This window comes from Orcinus orca, chromosome 11, assembly GCF_937001465.1.
Source record: "Orcinus orca chromosome 11, mOrcOrc1.1, whole genome shotgun sequence".
NCBI classification, from domain to species: Eukaryota; Metazoa; Chordata; class Mammalia; order Artiodactyla; family Delphinidae; genus Orcinus; species Orcinus orca.
The window spans coordinates 77,776,163-77,801,421 of NC_064569.1; the positions used below are offsets into that span (position 1 = coordinate 77,776,163).

At 39.4% G+C, this 25,259-nt stretch overlaps 1 long non-coding RNA gene across 3 annotated transcripts in view; it reads left to right on the plus strand.

Moving 5' to 3' along the window:
* LOC125960569 (uncharacterized) overlaps positions 1-23,753 on the plus strand; it is a 30,519-nt gene extending 6,766 nt beyond the window's left edge. For 2 of the 3 annotated variants that reach the window (XR_007470371.1, XR_007470370.1), the window contains exon 3: positions 23,436-23,753. This is a non-coding gene — a long non-coding RNA (uncharacterized LOC125960569). Of the gene's footprint in view, positions 1-574; positions 637-23,435 lie in introns of those variants that run through there. The other variant, XR_007470372.1, reaches the window with a different exon arrangement.
* The last annotated feature ends 1,506 nt before the right edge of the window (positions 23,754-25,259 follow it).

The following is a 25,259-nucleotide window of genomic DNA, read 5'->3' on the forward strand; positions in this document are numbered from 1 at the left end:
TTCTTCAGAAGAGCTAGGGTGATGAGGGGATATGAAATTAGGACATCAAGGAAGAATGAAAGAATCTTAATGTTGTTTAGTCTGAAGAAGGCAAGACTGGAAGAGTCAAGAGCAGGAAGAAGGATCAGGCTTCTTCTGGAAGGACCCTCCAAGTTGAATTTTATTCAGTGAATGGAAAAAATAGGGATTGGTCAAACTTGGTTCAATATTGAGCTCTTCAAATAGTTGGCCATTGTTGGGCAGTAATGTTGTAGAGAAGATTTCAATATAAAGATGCCATGCCAATAGGATAAAGTTTATGAGATAGAGATATAGCCTCAATTCTGCCAAAGCCTTGAGTGTAAAAAACTCAAAACTCAATTTATTTGCAAATATTGTTAAAATAAATAAATAAGCAAAGAAGTAAATATGCATATCCTTTAGGCATAAAATAAATGTTATATTTTACTTCTCAAGTGTTTGTTGAATTGAATTAGGTTAAATGTTATAAGCCCAGGAATAATGTATGGATAATATTCTTTCATTTTTAATATAGTTAAGCCTATTTTCTTTTCTTTTTTTGGCCGTGACACAGGGCATGCGGGATCTTAGTTCCCTGACCAGGGATCAAACCTGTGCCCCCTGCAGTAGAAGCGCAGAGTCCTAACCACCGGATCGCTTGAGAAGTCCCAAGCCTATTTTCTGTACTATAAATTAGGCATGCGAAATCTCAGTTTTAGATAGAAAATCCTATTTCTACATTTAGCCTCTCTTAAATTATTACAACTAACAACATAAAGAAAACTCTTTTGAGTTTTAACAACTATTGGAATAAATTGAACTCCTTCTTGTTACCTTCTCTGTGAGCTGAAAACATTTGAGTCAAGGGCTAGAGGTTTCCTACACTTGGATTAAAAGAAAAAGAAAAACAACTCAGAAGCCTCTTTTCTTGCTCTGGAGGATTGGTGCTGGAACAATTGGGTATCTCTATGGAAAAAAATGAAATTGACTTCTACCGCATACCATAGACAAAAATCAATACCAGGTAGATTAATGACTTAAATATGAAAGTCAAAACTATAAAGCTGGGCTTCCCTGGTGGCGCAGTGGTTGGGGGTCCGCCTGCCGATGCAGGGGACACGGGTTCGTGCCCCGTTCCAGGAAGATCCCACATGCCGTGGAGCGGCTGGGCCCGTGAGCCATGGCCACTGAGCCTGCGCGTCCGGAGCCTGTGCTCTGCAACGGGAGAGGCCACAACAGTGAGAGGCCCATGTACCACAAAAAAAAAAAACAACAAAAAATACCTATAAAGCTATTGGAAGACAATACAGGAGAATACCTCAAGGGTTAAGTGCCCTTAAACAAGTCACAGAAATCACTAAACATAACATTTCACCATTTCACAATAAAGGATATCCAGATGGTTGATAAATTTTATGAAAAAGATGCTCAACCTCATTTCTATTAGGGCTGTGTAGATTAGTGGAATACCTTTACACACCTACCAGATTTGCGAAAATTAGTACATCTGACGATATCAAGGACTGGCCAGGGGAAGAAGCAGCCGGAGCGCTCATCTTATAGGTTTCTAATGGCAATGTAAATTGGCACAACTGCTTTGGAAATTAGTTCGCATCATCAGGTAAAGTTGAAGATACTCATATCCTATGACATGAGAATTCCACTCCTAGGAATGTACTGTGTGCTTATGTTTATCAGAGTTCATGTTTAACAGTATTCATAACAGCATTGTTCTTAGTAGTCCCCAGATGGAAACGTCATAAATATCCATCAACTGTACAGTGGAGGAATAAATTAAAGGATATTTAGAAAATAGAAAATTAGGCAGAAATGAAAATGCACAAGTATAGCTATAAGCAACAATATGGAGCAAAAGAGAATACATACAGTATGATTCCACTTCTATAAAGTTCAAAAATAGACAAACCTAAATTATATTATTTAAGGATACATACATGAGTGGTAAAACTAAAGGAAGCAAGGACATAATTATGATAAAAGTAAAGATAATGGTTAACTCTAGGGTGATGGGAGAATAACAGAAGATCCATTCTCCAGAGTTAGCCAAGTATTGATGATTTCTAGAAGGAACAAGGTATAGAAAGTTCATGAGTTGAAAAGAAAGTGTGTCTAAGAGAAGAGCTATCTATAAATAAGGTATCATCTAGAGTTATCAGATCGAAATTCTGAAATATTTTAGAAGATAAATTCATATCCAAACCTAACTAAGTTAGTATGGGCTTATATTTATGATTCATTTATTACCTGAAATCTTATGAGGGTAGATTATTGGTAATATTGTAGAATAGGCCAAAAATTGTTTTTTGGCTCTCTGGCCACCTCCTTCCTTGATTTTATCTCCTTGCCCAAACCCTGTATCTCATTTCTAAATTATTTAATGAAGATGATTGCTGCTCTCTTGGCTTAAGGGATTAACTCTCCCAGGAATTTGTATTTTAAGAGATTTTTTTAAAGAAGACTGAAAGGCTTTAAAGACCCCTAATAAAATCTTAGATAATGGAATTTAAACTATCCTTTTAAAACGTGGAGCAATTTTTCACAACGTGACTCACGTGTAAGGTTTTGTGAGTAACAATCAGCCTCTGCTTGCAGAAGGCCCACCAAAGAAGAGACCCCTGTCTAGCTTGGAGGTTGGTTTCTTTTGAAATTGACAAAGATTTAAAGCACTTTGCCTGAAGTTTTTGCTCTGTAAGAGGTGAAATCTCTACTAACTCAATGAATTGTAAATAGAGATACACATTTTAGTTGTCCATGTTATGAGATGGCTATTTTCAGTTCAGTGAAATGAAATATAACCAGCCACCAAAGTATGAAACTTATAAGTCCTTCATAAAAGAAACTGAAAAATTATATTCTTGGCTAGAATGGAATGAGTTTCTTTGACTTATAAAGTATAAATTGTTAAGATCACTAGTTTGGCAAAGTTAGAAAAGATCTATTATTATGCATACGTATAAGACTTCTACTGAATTTGAAATGCATTCTTTAAATAATTATCCCCAAGATTGGATCCTCTCCTGGGATAGAAGCAATCATCAGAGAGTACTAAATACCTAACTGATCGAGTAAGTAATTTGTGGAGCTGTGCTTGCAGTGAACAGAAGAATTTTTTTTTTAATTATTTGTTTATTTATTTATTTTGGCTGTGCTGGGTCTTAGTTGTGGAACGTGGGATCTTCGTTGCGGCATGTGGACTCTTATTTGCGGCATGCATGCAGGATCTAGTTCCCCGACTAGGGATTGAACCCAAGCCCCCTACATTGGGAGCACGGAGTCTTACCCACTGGACCACCAGGGAAGTCCCAAACAGAAGAATTTAAATAAGTTGGATTATTGAATTAGTCCAATTAGTTGAATTAATATTAATTCAATTAGTATTAATTAGTATTAATATTAATTAGTTGAATTAATATTCAACTATCTAACTGTTGAATACCCAAAATTCACTGGGTGAAAATAATTGCTAATCCACCTCAAAATTGTGGGTGAAAAGAATTGCTCCTGTATTGGTTTAAATGTTAGCTCAATAATATAAACAGGTGATAAAATATGTACAGTTTACCCTTGAACAACACGGGTTTGAACTGTGTGGGTCCACTTATATGTGGATTTTTTCAGTAGTAAATAATACAGTACTACACGACCCGAGGTTGGTTGAATCCTCAGATGCTGAACCGTGGATACAGAGGAACTTGGGATACTGAGGGCTGACTGTAATTTATATGCAGCCTTTCTATTACACAAAGAGTCGATGCCCCTAACTCGTGTGTTGAACTTCAAGTGTCAACTGTAGATTCTCTCTCTCTCTCTCTCCTCTCTCTCTCTCTCTCTCTCTCTCTCTCTCTCTCTCTCGCACGCACACACACACACACACATTTTCTTGAGAATTTCATTAGTTTCTTTTCTGAGTGGTCAGGGATACCTGTAGTAGATTTCTAAATGGTTGTTTAAGTATCTTGATGCATCTTTGATTGTTTCAGGGTAGGTAATCTGGTTGCCACAGTTAATATTTTATTTTCTACTTCTATTACCTAATTTTTATGGGAATCTCACAAGTGCACAAGGGTATATATATATATATATACACATATATATATGTATATATATGTGTGTGTGTGTGTGTGTGTGTATGTATATATATATATATATATATATATATATATATTCATTCCCTGGAACATTTTTTTTTTCTAACCCGTGCCCCCTGCATTGGAAGTGTGGCATCTTAACCACTGGACCACCAGGGAAGTCCCCCTGGAACATTTTTTTAATTTAATTTTTATTTTATATTAGAGTATAGTTGATTTACAATGTTGTGTTAGTTTCAGGTGTACAGCAAAGTGACTCAGTTATCCATATATATCCATTCTTTTTCAGATTCTTTGCCTATATAGGTTATTACAGAATATTGAGTAGAGTTCCCTGTGCTATACAGTAGGTCCTTGTTGATTATTTTATATATAGTAGTGTGTATATGTTAATCCCAAACTCCTAATTTATCCTCCCCCAGCCTTTCCCCTTTGGTAACCGTAAGTTTGTTTTCTATGTCTGTGAGTCTGTTTTCTGTTTTGTAAATAAGTTCATTTGTATCATTTTTTTAGATTCCACATAAAAGTGATATCATATGATATTTGCATTTCTGTACACTAACAACAAAATATCATCAAGAGAAATTAAGGAAACAATTCCATTTACCATTGCATCAAAAAGAATAACATACCTAGGAATAAACCTACCTAAGGAGGCAAAAGACCTGTACTCTGAAAATTATAAGATGCTGATGAGAGAAATTGAAGATGACACAAACAGATGGAAAGATAAACCATGTTCTTGGATTGGAAGAATCAATATTGTAAAAATGACTATACTACTTAAGGAAATCTACAGAATCAATGCAATCCCTATTAAATTCCCTGGAACATTTTAAAAGGAAAAAATAAAACTGAAGACAAGCTAAAAGCCCATTGAAGTGGGATGGTTGTATTATGGTACAATGATAAAATGGAATACAATGATAAAATGAATGAGCTAGATTTATAGTATAAATGTAAAAGGATTCCCACTTCTACTATATTACCTTCCTTCTCCCAGCCTGTGCCTATGACCTCATCAGGAGTTCCCTACAATCAGTTGATAGGGGAAGAGGAATCTTAGGACTGGTTTACAGATGATTCTGTGCAGTATGCAGGCACTACTTGAAAATGGACAGCTATAGTACTATGACCCCCTTCTGAGACATCCCTGAAGGACAGTGGGGAAAGGAAATACTCCCAGTGGGCAGAACGTCAAGCAGCACAGCGGCTTGCTCATTTTTCTTGGAAGGAAAAATGGCCAGATGTTACCTATACACTGACTCATGGGCTGTGGCCAATGGTTTGGCTGGATGGTCAGAGACTTGGAAGGAGCGCGACTGGAAAACTGGTAACAAAGACATTTTGGGAAGAGGTATATGGGTAGACTTCTCTGAATGAGTGAAAATGTGAAGTTATTTGTGTGTCATGTGAATGTTCACCAAAGTATATCCTCAGGAGAGGAGGATTTTATTTTTTAATTTAATTTAATTTAATTATTTTTTTTTTATTAATCAAGGATTTTAATAATCAAGTGGATAGAATGACCTATTCTGTGGATACCAGTCAGCCTCTTTCCTGAGCCACCTCTGTCATTGCCCAATGGGCTCATGAACAAAGTGGCCATAGTGGCAGGGATGGGGGTTATGCCTGGGCTCAGTGACATGGACTTGTACTCACCACAGCTGACCTGGCTATGGCCACTGCTGAGTGCTCAGTCTGCTACCTACACTGAGTCCCGATATGGCATCCTTCCCCAGGGTGATCAGCCAACTACCTGCTGACAGGTTGATTACATTGGACAACTTCCATCATGGAAGGGGCAGCATTTTGTTCTTACTGGAATAGACACTCTGGATGTGGATTTGCCTTCCCTGCATGTAGTGCTTCAGCTAAAAATACCATCCATAGACATATAGAATGCTTTATCCACTGTCATGGTATCCATACAGTATTGCTTCTGATCAAGGAACTTAATTTACAACAAATGAAGTGTGACAATGGACCATGCTCATGGAACTCATTGGTCTTACCATATTTCCCATCATCCTGAGGCAGCTGGCTTCATAGAATGGTGGAATGGCCCTTTGAAGACTCGGTTATAGTGCCAGCTAGGTGGCAGCATCTTGTAGGACAGTGTTCACCAGGAGGCTCTATGTGCTCTGTACTTTCTGCTGTTCTCCCATAGCCAGGATTCATGGGTCCAGGAATCAAGGGGTGGAAATGGGAGCAGTACCATTTTTCCCCTGGTGACCCACTAGCAAAGTTTTTTCTTCCTGTCCTCATGAGCTCATACTCTGCTGGCCTAGAGGTCTTGGTTTTAAATGGAAGAATAACTTTACCAGGAGACACAACAATGGATTGGAAGTTAAGACTGCCACCCGGCCACTTTGGGCTCCTCATGCCTCTGAACAGGCAAAGAAGAGAGTTACTGTGTTGGCTGGGGTGACTGACCTTGAAAACCAAGGGGAAACTGGACTACTACTTCACAGTGGAGGTAAGGAAGTGTATGTTTGGCATACAGATCTCTTAGGGTATCTCTTATTATTACCATGCCCTGTTATCAAAGTTGATGGAAAACTACAGCAACCTAATTCAGGCAGGACTAGTAATGACACAGACCCTTTAGGAATGAAAGTTCGAGTTATCTATCTGGTAAAGAACCACGACCAGCTGAGGTGCTTGCTGAGGACAAGGGAAATACAGAATAGGGAGTGGAAGAATGTATTCTAAATACCAGCTATGGGACTTCCCAGGTGGCGCAGTGGTTAAGAATCTGCCTGCCAATGCAGGGGACACGGGTTTGAGCCCTGGTCCAGGAAGATCCCACATGCCGCGGAGCAACTGAGCCCGTGCGCCATAGCTACTGAGCCTGCGCTGTAGAGCCCGCAAGCCACAGCTACTGAGCCCGCATGCCACAGCCACTGAAGCCCGCGTGCCTAGAGCCCGTGCTCTGCAACAAGAGAAGCCACCGCAATGAGAAGCCCACGCACCACAACTAAGAGTAGCCCCCGCTCGCTGCAACTAGAGAAAGCCCACACACAGGAACGAAGACCCAACACAGCCAAAAATAAATAAAATAAATTTATTAAAATAAATTAATTAATACCAGCTGTGACCACATGACCAGTAATAATAAGAATTGTAATTGTCATGAGTATTTCTTCCTTATTTTGTTATGAATATGTTTGTGTGTGTATTCTTAGCAAGTATCTTCATTTTCTTCTCTCTCTTATCCTCTTATCATATAACATTAGATGTATTGACTTTACACTATAATATTTAAGTTGTATGGTATCAAGAAGAGTGAACATCACCCAGGAACTTTGCATCTTCTTTTGGAGAAAGTGTTAGTGCTTTTTCAGTTGAACAAAGTATAGTTGTATTATATTAGCTGGAAGTATAACCTTATTATTATGGACTGAATGTTTGTGTCCTTCCAAAATTCATATGTTGAAAACCTGACCCCCAATGTGATGGTATTAGGAGATGGGGCCTTTGGGATTAGGATTAGATGGGGTCATGATGATAGAGCCCTCAGGAGTGGGATTACTGTCCTTATAAGTGTCACAAGAGAGCTTCCTATCCCTTCCTGCTTTCTGCTATGTGAGGATACAAGAAATCAGCACTTAGTAACTGGAAGAGTTGCTGGAAGAGCAGTCTCACCAGAACTTGACCATGCTGGCACACTGATCTCAGACTTCCGAACTTCAAAACTATGAGAAATAAATTTCTGTTGTTCATAAGCAACCCAGTCTAGGATACTTTGTTATAGCAGCCTGAACTAAGACACTTGTTATTATCTTTGTTTAGATATCAGGTATGGTTTAAAGAGTACCAAATTGACAAGTAGTGGATTTGTGATAATTAATGTTATGTATAAACTTGGCTAGTCTATGGTGCCCAGATGTTTGGTTACATGCCAGTTTAGATGTTGTGGTGAAGGTATTTTAGATGTGATTAACATTTAAGTCAGTAGTTTGAGTAAAGCAGATTACCTTCCATAAGGTGGGTTGCTGAGCAATACACAGAGTAAATTCCGTTTTTATTAAAAATTCATATTCAAACATATGCACACATATAAATAAGTAGCCATGAAAAAAGTTCTGGAAATAATGCACACCAAACCAACAGCGATTACCTCTGGGGAATGGGACAGGAGCTGAGGTGAGGAAAGAGGTGTATCATTCCTTTTTGATTTTATAAAATTTCTGTAATTAAAATTTTCCCCAGTCAGAATGTATTTCTTACAATTGTCCTTTATTCCAGAAGAAGATCCTACTTTGCTTTATTTTGGTTAAGAGGATCAGTTATCAGTCTGACAAATTTTGTTTCCCAATATTCATCTACAACTGTAAGCTGGAACTAGTGCTATGCATGTCAAAGCACAGCTACACCATGACTATCTTCCTTCTGGCCTACAGGCTGTACAAATGTGCAGAATAAGACTAAGAATAATGTAACTTGTTTGAGATTCCATATTTTACAATAACTAAATGTAGTAACATAAATTATTAAAGATGTGAGATATTTTGTGTGAGTAAAGATGGCTTTTTTTTGGTAGTGTACTTGCAGTGTTGCAAATTGGGCTCCTCAGGCAGCAGGCTCTGAGACACAGCTTAGCATGCAGGATGTTTATTAAGCAGTGCCCTTGGGAATAAAGCTTGTTGAAACATGGGGAAGGAAGCAGAGGGATAAATCCAGCTGCGGTGCACACCAACCACAGTCTCAGCTGACCCCACAAAGAGCTCTGAAGCTAGAATGGCCGTTCGGGATTGTCCTAAATTGGCCCTAGGTGGCTAAGTGTTTATACTCCCACATCAACCAGTCATTGGATAAGGGGCCACCCTGGAAGGGGCATGGTTTTGGGCAAGGTTTCAGGCAAGGGTCTCTGCTTCTGAGGCAATCCTGAAAGGGGCTGGCTGACAGCAGAAGACTGATTGAGGTAATTCCTGAAAGGTGTTAACATAGGGTAAGGCTGTCTGCCACGAGTACTCCTAGTGTTCTCCTAGCTGAAGCAACAAGTCCATCAGCGAAGAAGAATCTGGGTGGCACACCACAATGTCTGCCTCATGCACCCTTCTTATTCTTGGGATCAACTTCTAAAACCATTTATGTGTCATTTTTTTAAATATGTAATCCCATTACATAATCATATCAGTATGGTACTTTAATGAGATAAGTCACGTGAAATACTTATGGTGCTTATTAAGTGCTAGCTATCATTATCATAATTATTATTCTCACCTAGTTGGCAGATGTCTTGAAAAAAACATAGTGTAATTTCCCAAGCTTTGTTTTTATTAAGCATGGAGAAGAGCTGGTACAAGCGGAAAAGAATATTATAACATTTCTGTTGAACATACATTATATTAAGTTTATCCTGAAAAAGTTACAAATTTTAGGTTGTTTTCCTGTAATCCCTTTCATATGATAAAGAGAATTTTATTCTTCCCTTTTGATTTTATAAGCTATAATTCAGTGTCATTTGATGATTCCTAAGGAACTCTCTTTCCTGGTTTATTAAGAAAAAAGTTAGACCCAGATTTTTTTTTTTTTTTTTTTTTGTGGTACACGGCCCTCTCACTGTTGTGGCCTCTCCCATTGCGGAGCACAGGCTCCGGATGCGCAGGCTCAGCGGCCATGGCTCACGGGCCCAGCCGCTCCGCGGCATGTGGGATCTTCCCGGACCGGGGCACGAACCCATGTCCCCTGCATCGGCAGGCGGACTCTCAACCACTGCGCCATCAGGGAAGCCCAGACCCAGATTTTAAATTAATTCCCTTGACAAATGTAATCCCATCATAAATCATAACAATAAATGAAAAGCCAGCTTCTGCTCTAGGAAAAAATAGTCGTGTGAGACTATTGTGTTAATGCTGTTGAAATTTGGTTTTGTACATTTGACTGTATGCTGATGAAAAATATCTGTTAACCAGGGGGAAAAGAAAAGAAGCTAATAATACTTACTGAGTACTCTTCTAAGTATTTTACCTGCATTATCTCATATATCAGTCTTCTGAGGTAGATACTGTTACTGTCTCTTTTATAGATGATGAAACTGAGGTTCAGAAAGGTAATTTGATTAAGGTCAAACATCTAGTCAAGGGGCAGCACAGGAATTAGAACCCAGGATAATTGGGCTGCAAGATTCATATTTCTAATCATTCCACTTTACTGACATGAAGGACTGATTTGAGTCCTTCAAGGATTTGAGTCCTTGATTCCTCTCAGTTAATCAATTGTTTATTGAAAACATACTGTGAACCCAGCACAGCCCAGGACTGGAAAGATTTTAAGATGATCAAGGGGAGTGTTTCTGCACCTTAATTATTCATTTACTATTTTTCTTTGTTGTCATGTGTACCACATGAAGTATTACTTCCCCCTTTCTGAACATTCTTGTTTCCAGAACTTGACTTATATACTCAAATCTCTCAACTGTGTTAAAAAATCTTAACAAAAGAAATAGTTTTTATTATATCTTTTATACTTTTTGAAAGATGATTCAACATTTTGTTTAGTACAATAAGAAACTGAAGAGTGATATATCAGTGGTGATTTATTTTACTACTGCATATGCTTCTAGATAATTTAATAATATTCTTCCATTTTCTTACTATTTTATTCTTTAAAAAAATCACAGTTGAGAATAGTTGGTCAGTAATGATGAACTAATTTCAAGGATGGTGACATAGCAAAGTAATTGAAGATATGAGAAAAATATCTCTAAGATACCCTATGTTAGATTTTAAAGAGTTCATTGGACCTGTTTGGTAATTGCAAGATATAATGAGTTTTATCCTAAAAAATAAAAAAGCAAAATTTCTCCTTGTTTTTTAAGACCTCTAAGATAAAAAATCAATCTTCTTAAATAAAGACCTCTATGAAAAATTAATCTGTACAAATAGAACTGCTCAAAAAAGAAATTCAAAAATCAAAAATGAGTCCAGTGGACACTGACATTATACCAAGGTTACAGTTTGAAACAATTTCATGAGATAGATTCTATTATTTCCATTTTACAGATCAAAAAACTTAGTGTTCAAATTAAGAAACTTACAGTCCGCCCAGCTCCACAACCTGTGCTAATACAATCACTTACTATTCTGTAATAGTTCCTCTAACCTCTCATATCATCCTATAGTTTTCCTTCAAAAACTATATATACATACAGTTTCTTACTATATTATAAGGACAGAAACTATGTTTTGCTGACCACAGTATATCATTGCATATAGTGTAGTGCCTGGCACAGAGTCAATGTGCAGTGAATATCAATTGAATTGAATAAATGGACAATTATTTAATCACTGTGCTTAGCATCCAATCAGTTAGCATGGGCAAAGGTATCTAACCACTTTATATATTAAGCACATATTCTGTAAAGAGTGAGTTTTAGGCTCTGAGAAAAGATCAAGACATAGTCCCCGCCCTCAAGGAACCTTTGATATAGGTGGGATGTAGGGCAGGGAGCAAAGACAGGGGCATTAAAGGGTTAATAATAATGCAGGTGGGAAGATATAGACAATTGATCTATAGAGAGCATCACCCTCCCTAGGAGCTTCACAGCTTAACATGAGGGAGTCATCATGGAGGGCTCCCTTTTGTCCAGGGCAGAGAAAACTTCCTCATATAGAAAGAAAAATTTGTGTCCCCTTTTTCTAATCCATCATCTCTTCCAGGAAGTTGTTTCAACCTAAATCTTATATGATCAGTTTAAACAGATATCTTCTTTTTCTCTTCTTGGAGAATAGGAATTGGTGGTGAATGTTCATATACAGGCTTTGAGGATCATTAAGTCACTCTCCAGTCTTCTTTTCTCCAGGCTATATAATTTTTTAAAGTTTTCATCATAAATTTTATTTTCCTATCCTCCAGTTGTAATTACTGCTTTCCTCAGACTTATCTCCAAAATTTCCAGGTTTCTTTTAAGCTGTGAAGCTGAGATTTGAACATGGTCCTTATAACAGAATCATTGTTTTACAATTTCTGCCTATTTTCCTCTTTCTTTTCTGTTCCTTTTCTTTCTCTTCCTTTCCCGTGTTGGCCATGCAAAACAATACTCTTTTTTTCCCTATGTTTTATTATACAGACATATTAGAGTCAACTTTTACTCTAATTGATAGTAGTATACAGTTAACTTTACAAAAGTTACATCTCATCTGTGGTAAATTGAACCATGCCTCCTGTTTATTCATGCCCCTGTGTGGTGTTCTCCCCTTGAATGTGGGCTGGCACTGAGACCTGCTTTAACTAATAGAATGCAGAGGAGGTGACACTGCTCATTCCAGGCTTAAGCCTTAAGAAGACCTCGCCGCTTTCTGGGGTAAAGCCAGCTGCTATGTAATATTTCTACTGTGAGACTGCCATGCTGTGAACATTTGTGCTCCACATGGCCTCTCCACGAGCCCAACCTAGCCACATGGTAGAGGCCTGTGGAGGAGACCAAATCCCCGGCCAACAGCCCTCACCGATCTAACCGACCACGCCAACTACACCAGCTTGACTGCCCATGAGTGAGGCCATCTTGGAAGTAGATGTATTCTCTAATCATAGTTGCACCACCCCATCTGAAGCCATGTGGAGCAATGACAAGTTTTCCTTGCCTCGCCTTGCCAAAATTGCAGAATTATAGGCAAACAAACAACTTTCTAAAGCCACTGTTTTTCAGGGTAATTTGTTAAATAGCAAGACAATTGAAACACTCTCTCTATGCAAGACTTTTTTTCATCTGTAAAATGAATTAGTTGGACAAGGTAATTTCCATATAGCATAAACTCTCAATTAGAGTGTGGTCCACCTTGTTCAACACATTGCTACTCAACTTCTGCCTGCAGCCCTGTGTTGGTCCTACAGATTCTTCATACCAATTTGTGACTGTTCTTGTTGAAATTTTTTCTTTTTTTTTCCTTAGACCCAAGTCTCTAACTTGCCAGAGTCATTCTGAATACTGATTTTTATCCTCCAGCATGCTAATACTGCTCTCAGCTTGTTGGTGGGTCCATTTTATGAGCTCAGCTTGTTGGTGTGTCCATTTTATGAGCTTGCTTTTTACTTCATCATTTCCTTCAGCAATCTCACAGCTGCATTCTCACAGCTGGACTGGCTGATTCATTGTCTTTTCTTGGCTCTCAGAAAATCCTACTGGCATAGTTTCTAGGATTCAGAATCCTGAAACTCGCCTTTCCCACCATTTTGCTGTTTCTGGCTCAAGAATACTCCTAAATGGGTCACTTTTCCAAGACATAGCATGTCCATCCATGTGAATTTCTTGTGAATAATATGTGCTATTAGAAAGTTAATGAGAAAAATATTTCCCTTTTTTGGTGGAGTCTGAGCTCAGACTCTTTCTGAAGCAATCATCATCAATTAATTATGCCTCAGGACTTCTGTGATATTGATGTGAAACCAGTAATTTTTTTTCACATCACGTCTCAGAATATTACAGCACATCTGCTCTCCTTGAGCTGAATTCATTCCAGAAGGAACATGTTTCTTAGTAAATATTGTCCAGTCATTTTTAAAGGACCTTTAAGCTTGGAGAGTATTAAAGTAATTGATTCTCAGCATTTTTTAAACTACTTTCAATTTTAGCCACTGCTGACCATCTGTTTATTCACTTCAGAAAGAGTTCTAAACATAGCCTAGAGTCATCATGAGTAATCTTAACAGGCTCACTGGAGCATATGCTATAACCCCGGTCTTCCCAGAATTTCAAAGTGCTTTAGAAAAGGACTGCATGCCATATTAGGGTCCACTTATCCTGTCTCACAGATGATATACTCAGAATATCTAGGAGCTAAATATATTATCTGAGGTAAGAGCAAAATAGAAGAGTTGATCTATGGGACAACTATAAGGTTGTAAGGTTAACACAACACAAATTCCTATGATGTAAGGTTACTAGTTCCAGTGCAGAAGGCCAGTGTTTTCCCTCCCCACTAAACCTTTCAACTTGGAAGAGCACTAATTGTCACAGGCTCCTTAAGTACTTGAATACAAATGTTCTGGGGTAATATTGTTTACCCAAAGTTCTGCTTTCCTACTACACTAGACTCTTTTTTTTTTTTCTATCCAGCATCCTTTCTTTGCAAGAACTGCCTCTCCTCTACTTCCTGTGATTCTTATGGACTACATTTCCCAGGGGCTAAGTCATTTGGCCACAGTAATGGCACATGAACCAAGGTTGGCCTTTCAAAGTAACCTCTTCTTCTAAACACAGTGTTTGGCTCAGGAGTGGACATTGACCTAAGCAGGACAAATCAGAGACTTTCACTCAACTGATGGTTGATGGTAGAGAGGATTCCTTCTACAGAAGCTGCTAGATTAGGATGTACCATGGAGCCACACATAGTAATCTTCTCTGGCCTCACGGAGTCTGTCTTATATTAAGAGAAAACTAACACACAGGAGCAGAGTGGAGAAACAGAGAGAAAATGAAAGCTGCCAATATTGGTTTGGTCCCTGGATATAGTTGTATTTAAACTTCTCAGCTAACCTAGTCACTTGCTCTTTTTCTTAAACTCATTTTAATTGTGTTTGAATCATTTTTAATTGAGTCAATTAATAGCAACCTATTCTTTAAGGAAAATTTATGCAACCTTAAAAATTCCTTTCTTATCCAGCAGTCCCACTTTTTGGTGTATATCCAAAGAAATGAAACCATTATCTTGAAGAGATATCTATATTCCCATGTTCATTGCAGCATTATTCACAATAGCCAAGGTATGCAAATAATGTAAGTGTCCATCAACAGATTACTGGATCAAAAAAATCTCTCTCTCTCTCTGTAAACACACACACACACACACACACACACACACACACACACCCATACCCCCATACCCCGCCCCGCCACAGGAATATTTTTCAGCCTTAAAACAGAAAGAAATCCTGTCATGTGAGATGACGTGGATGAACCTGAAGGGTATTATGCTAGGTAAAATAAGGCAAATACTGCCTGGTACCACTTACACGTGGAATCTTAAAATAAAGGTCAAACTCGTAGTAACAGAGTAGACTGGTGGTTATCAGAGGCTAGAAGATAGGGGAAAAGGGGAGATATTGATCAAAGGGTACAAACTTTCAGTTATTAGATGATTAATTTCTGGAGACCTAGTGTACAGCATGGTGACTGTAGCTAGTAATAATGTATTGTATACTTGAAATTTGCATAAAGAGTAGATCTCAAGTGTTCTTACCATACACACACACTCACACACACAAGGTAACTATGGGAGGTGATGGGTATGTTAATTATTTTGATTGTGGTAATCATTTCACAATGTATACATATGTCAGACCATCATGTTGTACACCTTAAATATATACAATTTTTATCTGTCATTCATAGGTAGGTAGGTAGGTAGATAGATAAAATTCAGACACAGTTAAAACTGAAAATCACTAATCAAAGTGAACAGGCAAAATTCAAGTTAAAAAAGTGGGAAGGGAAGAAGTAGAAGGGAGAAGACATTCTCAAACTTGGAAAATCTTGGAGGATTATGTCAGTTTTCTTTGTAAAGATAAAAACATATAATTACAGGGACTTCTCTGGTGGTCCAGTGGTAAAGAATCTGCCTTCCAATGCAAGCGACGTGGGTTTGATCCCTGGTTGAGGAACTAGGTTCCCACATGCCTCAGGGCAGCTAAGCCCGAGCACCACAACTACTGAGCTCGTGTGCCTCAACTAGAGATCCTGCACGCTGCAGACTACAGAGACCACACACCCTGGAGCCTGCGTGCCGCAACAACAGAGCTCACATTCCCTGGAGCTCGCAGGCCACAACTACAGAGAGAAAACAACTCACACGCCACAATCAGAGAGAAGCCCGAGCGCTGCAACTAGCAAGAGGCCCAAGTGCCACAATGAAGAGACTGCGCACCACAATGAAAGATCCCCCACGCCTCAGCGAAGATCCCGCATGCTGAAGCTAAGACCCGATGCAGCCAAAAAAGAAGAAAGAAAAAAAAGAGAGAAAAAGAAAAAAAAATAAAATAAAAAAAATTAAAATTGTACTCGGTTAAAAAAAAAACCATATAATTACAAAGCTGACAGGTAAGATGAACTAAAGGGCTTCCCTGGTGGTGCAGTGGTTGAGAGTCCGCCTGCCAATGCAGGGGACATGGGTTCATGCCCCGGTCCAGGAAGATCCCACATGCCGCGCAGCGGCTGGGCCTGTGAGCCATGGCCGCTGAACCTGCGCGTCTGGAGCCTGTGCTCTGCAACGGAAGAGGCCACAACAGTTAGAGACCTGTGTACTGCAAAAAAAAAAAGATGAACTAAAAACAGGTACTGATCATCCGTACTTAGAAGTGTCCTTTTCACTTCTCCTGACACATCCATCAGAAAATAGCTTATGCTCAGTGGACTCATCACATCTTCAGCACATCTTGAAATCACTATCACCTGTCCCCAAGAGGCATTCCTAAGGAGGTACATGCCAGAGTTCCTTAATTCCAATTATTTCTCTGGTTTCTATATTTCTAATATTTCAGGCTAAAGAGATGCTACAACTATATTTCTTGGTCTAAAACTTCCCAGTGGGTAGCAATACATTTTTTTGAAAGAAGATTAGGATGGAGAATCTTGTAAGACAAGGCTCTACCTGGCTGGATTAAGGAAACCACTTCTAGCTCTGGCCCTCTCACCTTCTGAAAAATTACTAAATTATATGAAAATTCTGTTCTAAAATTTTAACAACTGTCATCCACATTTCCAAGAAGAAGCCTATTTTTTAAATTAAAATTAAAAATTTTTTTTTGGCTGCACCACATGGCTTGTGGGATCTTAGTTCCCTGATCAGGGATTGAACCCTGGGCGCCAGCAGTGAAAGCACCGAGGCCTAACTACTGAACCGCCAGGGAATTCCCAGAAGGCTATTTTTTAAATAAATGAAAGTTTGAACCCTTTTACCAACTACTCCCTACTTTTTCCCAGCCCCTAGCCCCTGGCAACCAGTCAATTTTTTACTCCATGTTTCTATGAATTCCATATTTTACAATATTCGAATGGAATATATACATACATACGTTGAGAGACACTTAGGTTGTCTCCATACCTTGGCTGTTAATGAGTAGCTGCAATAAACATGGGAGTGCAGATATCTGTTCAAGATAGTAATTTTATTTCCTTTAGATATGTACCCAGAACTGAGATTGCTGAATCATGGTATTTCTATTTTTAGTGTTTTTGAGAAATTTCCAAACTGTCTTCTGTAATGGCTGTACCAATTTATATTCCCACCAATAGTGCACAAGGGTTCCCTTTTCTACACATCCTCACCAACACTTGTTACCTTTTGACTTTTTGATAATAGCCATTCTAACAGTTGTGAGGTGATATCTCCCATATTGTAGTTTTGAATTGCATTTCCCTGATAATTAGTGATGTCGAGCATCTTTTCATATAATGGTTGGCCATTTATATGTCTTCTTGGAAAAATGTCTATCCAGGTATATATATTTTTTAATTAATTAATTTATTTATTTTTGGCTGCATTGGGTCTTCATTGCTGTGCGTGGGCTTTCTCTAGTTGTAGCGAGAGGAGGCTACTCTTCGTTGCGGTGCGTGGGCTTCTCATTGAGGTGGCTTCTCTTGTTGCGGAGCACGGGCTCTAGACGCGTGGGCTTCAGTAGCTGTGCCTCATGGGCTCTAGAGAGCAGGCTCAGTTGTGGCGCACAGGCTTAGTTGTTCTGTGGCATGTGGGATCTTCCCAGACCAGGGCTCGAACCAATGTCCCCTGCATTGGCAGGTGGCTTCTTAACCACTGCACCACCAGGGAAGTCCCTATCCAGGTGTGTTTATATTTTAAAATACCTTAACCACATTTTGGAAGTACAATAAATACATATATGCACATACATACTAGATCAGGCTAGAGACTTCTTGCAAAATAGGAGGAAGTATTAACAGAAACATACGTTCAATTTGGACTCAATATTATCCTCTAAAAAATTAACAACCACATTAGAGGATCTAGTAAAAAATGATCCTTTTGTTAAGTACTTAAGCTAAATTAATCAAATATCATTCAACACCTGCATACAAGAAATCATGCCAAATATCGAGAATGAGAAGATGAAAATGATTTGATTCTTTGCCCTTAAGAATTTAGTAAGGGAGGTAGATTTGATTTCCCAGACAAGCAGAATTAATTCTTCTTCCGTTAGGCTCTCATTGCACCTATCTCAATTACAGCACAAATCATAATTCTTTCTTTTTTTTTTGGCGGCACCACACGGCATGTGGGATCTTAGATCCCCAACCAGTGATCGAACCTGTGCCCCCTGCATTGGAAGTGTGGAGTCTTAACCACTGGACTGCCAGGGAAGTCCATCATAATTATTTCTTTAAGGATCCATGTCCTCTTTTACAATAAAAATTCTACAATGGGACAATTGACTGTCATTCACTTTTATGTTTTCAGTGCCTAATACTGTCCCTGGCACAGTAGGTATTTAATAAAAGCTGGATGTTGAGGCACTCATGAAATATACAACTCAATCTGACTTAAAAATGGGGAAGTGTGTTAGTTCACATAAGAGGAACTCCAGTGGTAGGGTGGATCCAGTAGTTTCACTATTTCATCAAAGGCAGCGGGTCTTTCAAAGATGTCACAAAGAAAGAAAACTACAGGCCAATATCACTGTTGAACCTAGATGCAAAAATCCTTAACAAAATACTAGCAAACAGAATCCAACAGCACATTAAAAGGATCATACACCATGATCAAGTGGGATTTATCCCGGGAATGCAAGGATTCTTCAATATATGCAAATCAATCAATGTGATAAACCATATTCACAAATTGAACAAGAAAAATCATATGATCATCTCAATAGATGCAGAAAAAGCTTTTGACAAAATTCAACACCCATTTATGATAAAAACCCTCCAGAAAGTAATCATAGAGGGAACTTACCTCAACATAATAAAGGCCATATATGACAAACCCACAGCCAACATCATTCTCAATGGTGAAAAACTGAAACCATTTCCTCTAAGATCAGGAACAAGACAAGGTTGTCCCCTCTCACCACTATTATTCAACACAGTTTTGGAAGTTTTAGCCACAGCAATCAGAGAAGAAAAAGAAATAAAAGGAATCCAAATTGGAAAAGAAGAAGTAAAGCTGTCACTATGTGCAGATGACATGATACTATACACAGAGAATCCTAAAGATGCTACCAGAAAACTACTAGAGCTAATCAATGAATTTGGTAAATTAGCAGGATACAAAAATAATGCAGAGAAATCTCTTGCATTCCTATACACTAATGATGAAAAATCTGAAAGAGAAATTAAGGAAACACTCCCATTTACCACTGCAACAAGAAGAATAAAATACCTAGGAATAAACCCACCTAAGGAGACAAAAGACCTATATTCAGAAAACTATAAGACACTGATGAAAGAAATTAAAGATGATACAAACAGATGGAGAGATATACCATATTCTTGGATTGGAAGAATCAACATTGTGAAAATGACTTTACTACCCAAAGCTATCTACAGATTCAATGCAGTCCGTATCAAACTACCTATGGCATTTTTCACAGAACTAGAACAAAAAGTTTCACAATTTGTATGGAAACACAAAAGACCCCGAATAGCCAAAGCAGTCTTGAGAAAGAAAAACGGAGCTGGAGGAAATAGGCTCCCTGACTTCAGACTATACTTCAAAGCTACAGTAATCAAAACAGTGTGGTACTGGCACAAAAACAAATATAGATCAATGAAACAGGAGAAGCAGCCCAGAGATAAACCCATGCACATATGGTCACCTTATTTTTGATAAAGGAGGAAAGAACATACAATGGAGAAAAGATAGCCTCTCCAATAAGTTGTGCTGGGAAAACTGGACAGCTACATGTAAAAGAATGACATTAGAACACTCCCTAACACCATACACAAAAATAAACTCGAAATGGATTAAAGACCTAAATGTAAAGGCAGACACTATAAAACTCTTAGAGGAAAACATAGGCAGAACACTCTATGACATAAATCACAGAAAGATCCTTTTTAACCCACCTCCTAGAGAAATGGAAATGAAAACAAAAACAAATGGGACCTAATGAAACTTAAAAGCTTTTGTACAGAAACGGAAACCATAAACAAGATGAAAAGACAACCCTCAGAATGGGAGAAAATATTTGCAAATGAAGCAACTGATAAAGGATTAATCTCCAAGATTTACAAGCAGTTCATGCAGCTCAATATCAAAAAAACAAACAACCCACTCCAAAAATGGGCAGAAGACCTAGATAGACTTTTCTCCAAAGAAGATATACAGATTGCCAACAAACACATGAAAGGATGCTCAACATCACTAATCATTAGAGAAATGCAAATCAAAACTACAATGAGGGGCTTCCCTGGTGGCGCAGTGGTTGAGAGTCCGCCTGCCGATGCAGAGGACACGGGTTCGTGCCCTCGTCCGGGAAGATCCCACATGCCACAGAGCGGCTGGGCCCATGAGCCATGGCCGCTGAGCCTGCGCGTCCGGAGCCTGTGCTCCGCAATGGGAGAGGCCGCAACAGTGAGAGGCCTGCGTACCACAAAAAAAAAAAAAAAAAAAAAATACAATGAGGTATCACCTCACAGAGGTCAGAATGGCCATCATCAAAAAATCTACAAATAATAAATGCTGGAGAGGGTGTGGAGAAAAGGGAACCCTCTTGCATTGTTGGTGGGAATGTAAATTGATACAGCCACTATGGAGAACAGTATGGAAGTTCCTTAAAAAACTAAAAATACAACTACCATATGACCCAGCAATCCCACTACTGGGCATATACCCTGAGAAAACCATAATTCAAAAAGAGTCATGTACCACAGTGTTCACTGTATTTCTATTTACAATAGCCAGGACATGGAAGCAACCTAAGTGTCCATCGACAAATGAATGGATAAAGAAGATGTGACACAATGGAATATTACTCAGCCATAAAAGGAAACAAAATTGAGTTATTTTTAGTGGGGTGGATGGACCTAGAGTCTGTCATACAGAGTGAAGTAAGTCAGAAAGAGAAGAACAAATACCGTATGCTAACACATATATATGGAATCTAAAAAAAAAAAAAAAGGTTCTGAAGAACCTAGGGGCAGGACAGGAATAAAGACGCAGACGTAGAGAATGGACTCGAGCACATGGGGAGGAGGAAGGTAAGCTGGGACGCAGTGAGAGAGTGGCATGGACTTATATATACTACCAAAGGTAAGATAGATAGCTAGTGAGAAGCAGCCTCATAGCACAGGGAGATCAGCTCGGTGCTTTGTGACCACCTAGAGGGGTGGGATAGGGAGGGTGGGAGGGAGATGCAAGAGGGAGGAGATATGGGGATATATGTATATTTATAGCTGATTCACTTTGTTATAAAGCAGAAACTAACACACCATTGTAAAGCAATTATACTCCAATAAAGACATTTAAAAAAAAAAAAAGACAGTGGGTCTTTATGTTGCTTTGTTCTGTTTTAATCCTCAGGCTGGTTCCTTTTGGTGTTGGACAATGGCTACTGGAGCAATTAGGCTGCATGCAAACTTGGCGTGTGACAAGATAGAGAGACAGAGACAGAGACAGAGAGAGAGAGAGAGAGAGAAGGGTAAAGAGAAAGAGAGATACTCCTGAGCTTCTTTCTTAGGAGAGATGAAAAGCTTTCCCAGAGCATCTAGAAAACCTCTTCTCATATCTCATTGGTTGGAATTGGGTTGAGACAGACCTGGGACCTGGGACCCTTTGCTGCAGTGCTGCAATGCTTGCACCTAGACACACCTCTGCTCAAGCAGCAAAATACAAAGAAACTATATGGGACTAAAAATAACTGTGCATGTGCAGTTGGGGCAAAATCTGGACCCAAAATATACAAAAAGACAAAAAAAACCCCACTGCCATTTCTGAAGAGCTGGGAGCAAAAACTGGGTGTCAGGAACAAAAGCAAGGGACTGCTCATGCCCCTCTGCACATAACACTACCTAAAGGGTGGACAAAACACCTAAGCCACCCCTCCGGCCCAACCCCTGGACACACCCCCTACCCTCACCCCATATAAGGAACAAGCTCACCCCCTCCTTGGGGAGCAAGCAAGGGAACCTGTTACTTGTTTTCGCCCCCTCCTGCAGCTGATGCAGGAGCCCCAGAGGCCTGAATTTCTTGTCTGGCCTCGAGTCAATTTCTGTTGATTGGGGAAGGTCAAGAACCCTGGTCGGTATCAGGGTCACATATTCCCTCTCATAAAGGGATGGGATTCCCTTTAGACTAGGGTTTCTCAACCTTGACACCATTGGCATTTTAGGCTGGATAATTCTTTGTTATGGGGGACTGTCCTGTGCATTGTAGGTTGTTTAGCAGCATCCCTGGCCTTTACCCACTAGAGGCCAGGAGCATTCCCCAACCAGTTGCAACAACCAGAATGTCTCTAGACATTGTCAAATGTCCCCTAGGAGGCAAAATCACCCTGAATGAAAAACACTGGTTTAGATAGTTTAGGATTACTCCAGAAGCTGAGGGAGGATCAGCTTTGTGTAAGGCAGATGGGGACATAGGTTTGAAATCATCAGGGTATTATCAGGAAGGTAATGGATCTGTTTAGATAACTGACTAACAATGTCCATTATGCTTTTTGAACACAGAGGCATGACAGGTTCAGTGTGCAATTTAAAATGTTAGTTTTCTTCCATCTCATATGTTCTCAAAACCAATTTCTGCACAGTTTGGTGAAATTAGAAGTGAAAAAATGAATTTGTGTTAGAGGGATTGGTTATTGTCTCTTGCCAGTTTCTTACAAAAGTAAAACTGAGTAAGGCCACTTTAAGTTGGAAGTTACAGAAACGCAATCCCAACTGCTTATGCAAAAGTGGAACTTACTGGTTCATAATAATAATTGTAGCCAAATTTTATCAAGTGCTTCCCCCTTAACAGGAATTGTTCTAAATGCTTTCTGTGTTTAACAGATCTAATTCTCATAACAATTCTGTGAGATCTTTACTATTATTTCCATAAAGAAACAAAAGCACAGGGAAGTTAAGTAACCAGTAACCAGCCAATAAATGACAATTTGTAAGTGCTATTGGAGCCCCAAGGAGGAACTGATTAATTCTTACCTGGATATAATAAGATCTCATAGAGAAGGGGCATTTTTACTTTGCTTGGAAGGAAGGGTAAAATATTTATATAATTAGGATGGCATTGTGTTGAAGGTGGAATAGAGAGAAGGAGAAAATGTTCCCTCCTGCTGTGTAATGCTCACTTGGGGGGGTGGACTTCGGCAAAAGCCCTGGATCCCGAAAGGTAGAGCTCTACTCAATTTACAAGTCCCCACCTATTTCCCTCATAGGCACACTCACAGCTCTGATATGGCTGGTTCCGGATGGATTCTGGTATCAACTGCAAAGTACTTGGAAGCAGCACTCTGACTTTCAACTCTTCTTGGGAAGCTTGGCTCGTGAGTCTAGACTCCTTCTACCTTCACAGTGAGTGTCTTCTAAAGTAGGGGTCCCTAACCCCCAGGCCACAGACTGGTACAGTCCGTGGCCTGTTAGGAACCAGGCCGCACAGCAGGAGGTGAACAGCAGGCGAGTGAGCAAAGCTTCATCTGCATTTACAGCCGCTCCCCATCGCTCGCATTACCACCTGAGCTCCGCTTCCTGTCAGCATTATGGTGAGTTGTATAATTATTTCATTATATATTACCGTGTAATAATAATAGAAATAAAGTACACAATAAATGTAATGTGCTTGAATCATCCCAAAACCATCCACCTGCCCCCCGGTCTGTGGAAAAATTGTCTTCCACAAAACCAGTTCCTGGTGCCAAAAAGGTTGGGGACTGCTGTTCTAAAAGGTCTCCTTGCCCTTTCCTGTAATCTGACCTCAATCAGGATTGGGGTCATCACAAATAGCCTTGCAGTTTGTGTACCATACAATTTCAGGTGCACCACTCACAGAAAACTTTTAAATGTCTGCAAGAAACCATAAACCTATGATTTTTCATCCCCAATACAACACCTGGAGCCCACACCAGCAGGAAACAGGCTGAGAAAATGTCAAATCTCCAAGAAGGCCATAGTCTCTAATACCAACTTCAGATGTGGCCACAGAGGATAATGGTGAAAGAACCCCCATATAGCAGAATCGAGGGTGATCAGAAAGGCCAACCAAGGGGCTTACTCTCAGCCAGGGCAGGGAATCTTTGCAGTTCTTGCTCATTAGGATTTGACAGTTGCTGTGGACTAGTGATTACTATGTATTTCCCATTCTTCCCTTTTCTGACTTGGAGTTTTTATTGTGGTTGGCTCGTCTTGTCATACCACTGCACATTGGCTGTCTTATGAGTCACTACTCCAAAAAGGAGCCACATCCAAATATGATGGAAAGGACTGCTTAGCACTCGGAGATCTCGGACTCCAATAGATGTGGTAACTGGGTGGGACGTTGGATGGGTTTCCATGGGAAGGAGGTGAATTCGTTCTTATGTATCAGAAGGGTATGTATCAATACTTGGGTGGCCAGAGGTGGTCTGTAGAAGAGCCTACTAATTGGCCTCTGATATTCATTCTGTCAGTCTTTCTCTTACTAACAGAAGTGCCAGTTTTTAGCTGGGAACATGGCACTCAAGCTAGAAACAGCATTTTCCAGCTTCCTCTGAATGTAGGCCATATAGCTAAGTTCTGGCCAAAGAAAATATCTTTACTTATCTTTCTACCCTTTTACATAAGCTGCAGTGTGGTGGTGAACCAGATTTGACTGTGCAGTAGAGAACTTCATTTAGTATATTTCTTTGCAGAGGTTGGCAAATTTTCTTAAAGGGCCTGATAGGAAATATTTTGACTTATAGGCCATAGGATCTCTGTCACAACTATTCAGTTTTGCTGTCACAGCAGCCATAGACAATACTTACACAGTTGGGCATGGCTGTGTTCTAATAAAACTTTTTTTTTTTTTTTTAATAAAAACAAGCGATCACCCTACTGACAGTAGTTTCTCTACCCCTGCTCTAGTGGAACAATAACATAGGTGAAATCTGGGTCCTTGGACGACCTCATGGAAGAAAGTCACCCTACAGTCCACATCATCTACTAGCTCAGACTTTTATGTGAAGGAGAAATAATTCTTCAATCTTACTTAAGTCACTGTTATGTTGGATTCTGTTAAGGTGTTC